The following is a 9,707-nucleotide window of genomic DNA, read 5'->3' as shown; positions in this document are numbered from 1 at the left end:
AAAGCAGCAAGAGAAAAACAGTTAGTTACCTACAAGGGAGTACCCATACAACTGTCAGCTGATTTCTCAACAGAAACTATGCAGGCCAGAAGGGAGTGGCAAGAAATATTCAAAGTGATGAACAGCAAGAACCTACAACCAAGATTACTCTACCCAGCAAAGCTATCATTCAGAATTGAAGGTCAGATAAAGAGCTTCACAGGTAAGAAAAAGCTAAAGGAGTTCATCACCACCAAACCAGGATTACATGAAATGCTGAAGGGTATTCTTTAAGAAGAGGAAGAAGAAGAAAAAGGTAAAGATAAAAATTATGAACAACAAAATGACATCAAATACATACCTACCAACAAGTGAATCTAAAAATCAAGTGAATAAAAAATATGATGAACAGAATGGACTGATGAATATAATAGAATTAGGGACATAGAAAGAGAGTGGACTGACAATTCTCAGGGAGAAGGGGGTGTGAGGGGTGCGGGAAGAGATTGGACAAAAACCCTACACCTATGGATGAAGACAGTGGCGGGGGGTAAGGGCATGGGGTGGGGTGGGGAATCAGGTGGAGGGGAGCTATGGGGGGATAAAAAAAGAGGAACACCTGTAATAATCTGAACAATAAAGATTTATTTAAAAAAATTATGAACAACAAGTACATATCTATCAACAAGTGAATCTAAAAATCTAGTGAATAAAAAATCTGATGAACAGAATAAACTGGTGAATATAATAGAATCAGGGGCATAGAAAGGGAGTGGACTGACAATACTCAAGGGGAAAGGGGTGTGTGGGGTGCGGGAAGAGACTGGACAAAAATTGTACACCTATGGATGAGGACAGTGGGGGAGCGGTAAGGGCAGAGGGTGGGGTGGGAACTGGATGGAGGGGAGCTATGGGGGGAAAAAAGAGGAACAATTGTAATAATCTGAACAATAAAGATTTATTTAAAGAAAATAAATAATAAAAAATAAAAAAATAAAAAGAGTAGTGTATCAAAAATGTTTTAAAAACATGAACCCAGAATCAAGTCAAGTAGACCTGGTTTGCTCCTCGCTCTGTCCTTCACCCGCCTCAAGAAAGCTTCTTAACCCCTCTGAGCCTGTTTTACTCATCAGTAGAATGGCAATAATGATGGTACCCACCCCATGATTGTTTTTAGAATTAAATGAAATAGGACATGTAAAAAACTTAGTGGAGTGCCTAATTCCTGATAAATGCTTACAGAACTATTATCATTATTTTATTAATCTCTGAATGTCTTATAACTTAATCATTCTTTACAAGATCTGATCCACTTTGCAATCATTACTCCATCCAGGGAGAGAAGAAGTGATCCCTTCTGGTGGAGGAAAATCACAAGGCAGCTAATTATATGTATAGAATTCCACCTTCATGCTTAGAAGACAACTCTTTAATCAAGGTTAGTTAGGACCTCACAGGGAGCCTTTGGATTCTACAGAGGTGACACTGCTAAAATATTGCACATCCTTGTATGTTTATGGCTCCAATGTAAACCAAGATCTTTAAAGAGTGGTCCTCTATCATCTTGTTTTTTCTACTGCCGGTGGAGAAGGATATCTTGGATTGATGCTGAGATGTTGCCATAAAAATAGGGATGGCAAGCACAAGCTAGTCAAGGAATACCCTGCGAGCTGAGTGGAACTTACAGAGTTTGCATTATTGTTCATGAAAGGGGGATGGTTGGACAGTGACCATTCATTGGGAAACTCTTGGCTTTTCCCATGGCTGATAAATGGAGATTTTCAACTTTGTTTACCAAGGACACTCTGAAGAGGACACTATGAGAAATGGGCATTTCTTTGAGGCTGATTGACCTCAAAAGAGAGAAGGCATAAAGTCACTTCACTTCAGGTAGATGACAAATACACATCAATATATATAAACTAGAGCCCTGGTGCACAAAATTTGTGCACAGGTGGGGTCCCTAGGCCTGGCCAGCCGGCGATCAGGACTGATCAGGTTCCCACCTCCCTGCCTCCCTCCTTCCCTCCCTGCCTGTGCCCGCACACTGCCACCTCAAAATTCTCTGCCTCCCCACCTCCTCCTTCCCTTGCCACCTGCACACCGCCACTGCGAGGTTCCCTGCCTTCTCACCTTCCCCCCTCCTCCTTCTCTCGCCACTTATGTCTTCCGCCACCCATTCCCAGTTCCCTGTCCCAGCCCAGGGCCTGGCCCCGATTGGGCAATTGGGACCTGCCATCTGGGGGGAGGACCGGGAGATTGGCTGGCAGGCCTCAATTGGGTGATTGGGGCCTGTCAGGTGGGGGGAGGAACAGAGGAAGGGACCCGGGAGGTTGACCACTGGCCCCGAGGAGGGAGCTGGCCCTCAGCCCCCTGGGAAAGGGGCTGCGTCCACTGCCACCCACCCCCGGTTCCCCATCCCAGCCCGGGGCCCAACCCTGATTGGGGCCTGCCAGCCAGGGGGAGGAACTGAGAGATTGGCCTTCAGGCCCCATTGGTGATTGGGGCCTGCAGGCTGGGGGCAGTTTCTGCATTGAGTGTCTGCCCCCTGGTGGTCAGTGTGAATCATAGTGAATAGTCATTCTGGTCGTTCTAGCATAATGGTCGCTTAGGTTTTTATATATATAGACTGGTGGCCTGGTGCATGAAATTCGTGCACAGGGGAGGTGTCCCTCAGCCCAGCCTGCACCCTCTCCAATCTGGGACCCCTTGGGGGATGCCCGACTTCCTGTGGGATTGGGCCTAAACTGGCAGTCGGACATCCCTCTCACAATCCGGGACTGATGGCTTCTAACTGCTCACCTGCCTGCCTGCCTGATTGCCCCTAAACACTCTGCCTGCTGTCCTGATCACCCCCAAATGCCGCCCTTCCGGCCTGATCACCCCCAACTGCCCCCCTCACCAGCCAAATCGCCCCCAACTGCTCCCCACTGCCGGCCTGCTCACCCCCAACTGCCCCCCTGCCAGCCTGATCGCTCCCAACTGCCACCCCCTGCCGACCTGCTCACCCCCAACTCCCGCCCCTGCCGACCTGCTTGCCCCCAACTGCCCCCCCCTCCCTGTGCTGACCTGCTCGCCCCCAACTGCCCCCCATGCCGGCCTGCTTGTCCCCAACTGCCCCCTCCCCCTACTGCCAGCCTGCTCTCCCCTAACTGCCTCTACCTCAGCACTGCCACCATGGCTTTGTCTGGAAGGACGTCTGGAAGGTCTCCCAGAAGGTCTCCCGGGCTAATTAGCATATTACCCTTTTATTAGTATAGATACCTTTGGCTAGCAAGTCTCAGTGAGAGGTCTGACCTGGGCACCAAGGTCATTGAATCAAAGTGCAAACAGAGGGTAGTGTTCATGGCCAAGATGAAGTGGAAGAATTAAAAAGAGGAAGGAAAAAGTTTGCAATATGCTCAACAGAAGTATTCTTAAAATAAAAAATAAAAAATAAAATTTTTCTCAGCTGTATGTCCGCTCTGATCTTATCTCCATTTAAATACCAACTTGTTAACATTTTTGAAATGAGAAGTCAGCTTCATTAAGTTACAAAACCTCTTCCTGTCTAGACCTACAGCTCCTTAATTTCTAATAAAATTGAGTAAATAATACCCCAAATGCCAGTGTGAAGTCCAGGACTGCTCAGAATCATCTGGGGTATGTTTACACATGACAGATGTCATGAGCTTGCCCCACAGGGACTGACCTAGAATCTCTAGGGGTGGGCCCCATTAGTTAAGCACCTCTAATGACTGTGATGGTGACCAACTTTGGGAACCCCTGAAATAGACCATTTCCATGCCCAGCTTTATAAAGCCTTCACTTGAACATCACTAATGGTCCTAATTAATGACCCTCCTTAAACTACCCATCAGGAAGCTTACCCATTAAGTTCCAAGAAGATAACTTGATGCCAATAGCCGGTCTACTGGATAAGTCTACTTATCCAGGAGTTTTCTTTTCTCCTTCCAAAGTCCTAACACTTTCCACTTAAATTGGCCTTTTCCTTGAGCCATGTCAGAACTTCCCCTGTCTCAAAGTAGAATCCAATTACCTCTTCACACCCTGAGGATGTTTTCAGGTGAGTCTTGTAAATGCCACATCAGTTTGCCTTCTGAACATATTGGCTAAATGTCCAAAATAATAATTACTCCAGTAGGGACTGGGTAAAATTCCTAATGAGCCCATGAAGTGAGTATCTGCTTTAAAAAAAAAAAAAAGGCATTACATTTCAAGTGTGTGTGTGTGTGTGTGTGTGTGTGTGTGTGTGTGTGTGTGTGTTGCAGGGGAGGAATTAATCTTGTATTCCAATGGGAGGTAAACAATCTGACCTTGTATCTGGAAACTGGAAGACAAGTTTCTCCTTTATCATTTTGGAAAAAAATGCCAGGAGTGAGGAGGCAGGAAAGGTGATGAGGGTGAGAGAGTAGTGTTGTGGGTTTTTTTTATTAATAATAGTTTTTAAATGGTATAACATGTATTGTTGTGCCTAATCCACCATAAATCATATTTCAGAGAAAAAATCTTTTAACCTTCAGTCTTCCTTTGTGGGGAAGAAAGATGTCATGGAAACCATGTCTGTGCCTAAAGCAAGCGACAGTGAAAACAACTGTTTCCATGACTCCACAAGGAGATGTCAGCCTCTACACAGAGACATGTGTTGAGCATCAGGAATTCTCCCCTGGCTTAGATGCATTCCTTCACTCTGCCCAGTTACTCTCCGTCAATAGTCTATCCTCTCGCATTCTCCTTCCAGTTTGACTTGAATTTGTAAAGTCAAGTTCAAACCTGACAGCTTCTCCAGAAGCTTCCTCTCCCCTCAGTTAGAAGAGATTTCCTACCCCTGAATGTTAGCTCCCCAGACCTTTCATTAGAGCTGTAGCTCTCAATCGGGATGATTTTGTCCATCAGGGGACTTGTGGCCACTTCTGGAGAAGACACTGTGGATTGTTTGCACTGGGAGGGCACTACTGGCATCTAGTGGGCGGAGGCCAGGGGTGCTGGGAAACATGCTACAGTGCACAGGACAGTCCCCACAACAAGGGATTATCAGCCCCAAACGTCTGCAGTGCTAAGATTGGGAAATCTTACTTGGGAGTGATTTGTGTGCTGGCTCTGAGGCAGCCGGTGACACAGCTGAGCTCTCCCTCCTCTTGGCCTTTTCCCTCCTTGGCTTCCAGGACACCACACTCATTGAGCTTCCTCCGACCTCACTGGTCTAACCTCTTGTCGCCTCTGCTAAACTAAACCACCACCCCCCTCAATTTCCCACTTCTGAACACTTGAGTGTGCCTAAGTTCAGTCCTTGGACTTCATTTCTCTACCCATTCTCCTTCCCGTCTATCACTTTAAATATCTATAGACCCACTGGCCCCCTTCCCTGAATCTAGATCTCAGCCCAGACCTTGTCCCTAAATTCCAGGTTCATAGATGTTAAACATCTCTCCCTTGGACATCTCCAGAGCTTCTCAAACTCAGCATATCCAAAACTGAGCTCCTGGTCTTTCCTCAAAAACATGCTCCTTCAATTCATCTCAGTGAATGGTAATTCCATCTGCCCAGTTGTGCATGGAAATAACTTTGCAGGCATCCTTGAGGCCTCTCTTTCTCTCTAGCACTCATTCAATCTACCATCAAGTCCTATTGACTCAAAACATATCCAGCCCTAACCGGTTTGGCTCAGTGGATAGAGCGTCGGCCTGCGGACTCAAGGGTCCCAGGTTCGATTCTGGTCAAAGGCATGTACCTTGGTTGCGGGCACATCCCCAGTGGGGAGTGTGCAGGAGGCAGCTGATCGATGTTTGTCTCTCATCAATGTTTCTAGCTTTCTATCCTTCTCCCTTCCTCTCTGTAAAAAATCAATAAAATATATATTTTTAAAAAAACATATCCAAAATCTCACCACTTCTCTTCACTTCCACAATTGCCTCCTTGGCCAAGCCACCACCATCTCTTCACCTAGAACATTGCAATCGCCCCTGAGTGGTCTCCTTGCTTTACCTCTCTCCCCTTCACAATACAGGAGCCAGAGTGTTCCTTTTAAACTGTAAGTCACCATACTATTGTCTGGATCTATGAGTTTTTGTTTGTTTTTCTTGTTTGTTCATTTGTTGCTTTCAGTTTTATATCCCACACACATGAGTAAAATCATATTATTCTTAACTTATTTCTGACTTATTTTGCTTAGCATGATATTCTCAAGATCCATCCATGCTGTCACAAATGGCAGTATTTCATCTTTTCTTATGGCTGAGGAGTATTCCATTGTATATATGTACCACATCTTCTTTATCCAATCATCTATCAAAGGACATTTTGGCTGTTTCCATGTCTTAGCCACCATGAATAATGCTACAATGAGCATAGGGGTGCATATATCATAGGGATGGATATGAATAAATATTTTCTAATTTTGGGGTAAATACCCAGAAGACAATTTTCTGGGTCATATGGTAACTTTATCCTTAATTTTTTGAGGAGCCTCCATACTGTTTTTCATAGAGGCTAGGGAGCTGGAGGTAGCAAAGGGTAAAGGGGTCAAATATACGGTGAAAGAAGAAGATTTGACTTGGGGTGGTGGGCACACAATGCAATATGCAGATGGTGTATCATAGAATTGTACACTTGAAACCTATATAATCTTATTAACCCATGTTGCCCCAATAAATTTAATTTAAAATAATAATAAAATAAAATGTAGGTAAGTCAGACCATGTCCCTTCTCTATTCAGAATGTTCAATGGCTCCTATCATTCCAAAGTAAAAGCCAAAGTTCTGAGAGTATTTTATAGAATTTTATATGACCATCTGCTTCAAAATCCCCTGATCTACCCCGACAGCATCTCACCGACTCCTATCCCACACTCCCCTCCTTCACTCTGCATCCACACCGGCCTCCTCACTCCTCCTGGGTCTGCCTGACACATTTCTGTCTCAGAGCCTGTGCCTTTGCTGTGCCCTCTGCCTAGACTCATCTTCCCCAAAATCCCCAGGGCTTGCCCCATCAGTCCCTTAGGCCTTATTGAAGCTTCACCTTTCCAGGGAGCCTTCCATGGCCACACGATTTAAAAGTGTAGCCCTCCTCCTCCACTTGTCAGTTTTAATCTGTTTTCCATAGTGCACATCACATTCTTATCTGACTTGTTGTCTAATCATCTCAGTAGGCTGCAGCTCTCAGAAGGCTGGGAACTGTGTCCATTGCACCCAGACTAGCGCTGTCCACAGTAAATGCCCAGTGAGATGAATGAACGCAGCCTCAGTGAGACTTCAGATCCTCCAGGAACAGGAGCTGCTGCGCATCACCGCACACAGCATCTTGATCGCTGCTCATTTTTCTTCTCCCTGTCTGACACTGCGTTCTTGTATAGGCAGTCACTGTGCAGGGCGCTCTGGTACACATCAGCAAGTAATTTCATTTAATTTATTAGGAACTCAATCCATTTTTAATTGAATATTCTATCTGAATGCTTAAGATGTCAAAAGGTATCCTGGCCACAGTGAAGGCTTCATCACGCTGTCTTAACCAGCCCTACCAGGAGTAGGCAGAAGCTCCAGTCCCGTCTGCCTCAAAGGGCAGGTGTGGGCGGAGTTCCTACACCATCTGGTGGGCATTCTGGGAACTACACTTGCTGAAAGTGTGCCTCCTGGTATATGTGAAATGTTTGTCTCCTCCCCACCCCAAAAGCAAAGCCATTCCTCTTCTCCTCCCCAGTCCTTGACTTCCCAAACTTTCCTTGACTATGTGTGCTTTAGGTTGGTGACTCTCACTGTTTTTTAGGAAAAAATTAATTCCCTCCTAGGCCCAACAAGGAGAGAACCGAGGCTGCTTGAGGCTTTGAATTCTCTCAAGCGTATTCCTCTCTTAGTAGCTCCATCCAATCAATTCCCTAAGTCAGGAAACCCTGTAGGGAACATCACTCTTTAATCTTCTGATGGCTGTCCCATGAGACATGTTTTCAATGCATTGTGGGAGGCCGTCCCACTGTCCGTTCCCAAAACTTAATACCCACCAATCTGGTGGGAATTCTTCACTGTGCCTTTTATTCCACTATCAGAAATAGGTTTTAGATGTAAATACCCCAGGGAGAGGTAACAGCAAGATTTCAAATCTTACCAACCTAAATGACCCATAGCCAACCTACAGGCAAGTGTTAAAGAGTGAGGGCAGAGGAGAGCGGCTACTTGCCACTCAGAAGGAGGGTCTAAAGGTGGACACTAAAGGCCAGGGCCTGTGACAAAGAAAGGCCAACAGAGCCTCCAAATTCAACTTCACACACCTCATAGCCTCCCTCCTGCTCAGCCTGCCTAGCCAGGGTCATGCGGCGATCACTATCATGTATTGGGGATTGGGGAGAGAAAAAGGCAGATCAACCTTTTGGAAAATTCTACATTCAGACGTATAAAGCAATTCTTTGACTCTCGAGAACCCCAAACAATACCAACTACAGCCACCAGAGTGTGCCTTGGAAAAGATTGTAGACACCAATCCAGGATTTGTAATCAGCACATGAATTGTTTGAAAGGAATTTGCATTTCTGAGGTATAGAGGGTTCTTGAATCACTTTAGTCAAGATGAGGAGAGTTTGGTTTTGTGATATCTGTAAAGAAAATGAATGAGTGTGTAACCTTAACTAAACTTAAACTTCAGGCCAGTATATCTGAATTTCATCAGAAGCAGAAGGGAAGAAAATAAACATTTATTAAGTGCCTATTTATGGAAAGCACTAAGTAGGCTTATTCCACTTGTTTATCTAAATTTAATGACTCTCTTTGAGGCCAGCTATATGACCTGGAGTTAGTAGCTTAACATCTCTGAGCCTCATTTTCCTCATCTGTGAAATCATGCCAAACAGTTCCTCAAAAAGTTAAGCATAAAATTACCATATGATCCATCAACTCCACTTCTGGGGATAGACCCCAAAGAGGTAAAAACAGGAACTCAAACATAGTTGTACACCAATGTTCAAAGCAGCATTAGTCATTATAACCAAAAGGTAGAAACAACCCAAATATCCATCAATGGATGAATGAATAAACATGCAGTACATGCATACAATGGATTAAACCATGAAAACAAAATGAAATTCTGACATGTGCTACAACATGGATGAATCTTGGAAGCATTATGCTGAGTGAAATAAGGCTGACATGAAAGGACAAATATTGTATAATTCTACTTATATGTGGTACCAAGAATAGGCAAATTCAATTCATAGAGACAAAAAATAGAATAGAGGTTACTAGGAGCTGGCGGGGGGGGGGGGGGAGAGGAATGAGTAGTTGGTGTTAATGAGCAGATTTTCAATTGGGGATGATGAAAAGTTTTATAAATGGATAGTGGTAATGGTAGCACAACATTGTGAATTGATTAGTCCTACTGACTTGTATTCTTAAACATAGTCAAAATGGTAAATTTTATATTACATATACTTTACTGCAATAATAGATATGTATATAGATGGATAACAGTGCTTAGTTATTATTCAGAGTTATGTCTTTCTCAGTCCCCAAATCAATCATCCTACTATATTGTCTAATTCCAAATGTATTGAATTGTGGTTTTGATATATTTTACTACATGCAAAGAGTATGTTAATAGATGTTGTGAATTAATTGGGATAGTTTTAGTTACTGAAGCACAAAAAGGAAAAACGTTAATGAATTTTTCCAAGTACAAAATACAAAGTAGAGAGGGATCTCCCAGCTCCCCCCTGAGCAGATTCCTTCCTGGACTAGCTCTCTCC

The sequence above is a fragment of the Cnephaeus nilssonii genome, assembly GCF_951640355.1.
Source record: "Cnephaeus nilssonii genome assembly, chromosome: 10".
Lineage (NCBI taxonomy): Eukaryota > Metazoa > Chordata > Mammalia > Chiroptera > Vespertilionidae > Cnephaeus > Cnephaeus nilssonii.
Note: the sequence above shows the minus strand (reverse complement) of the source record.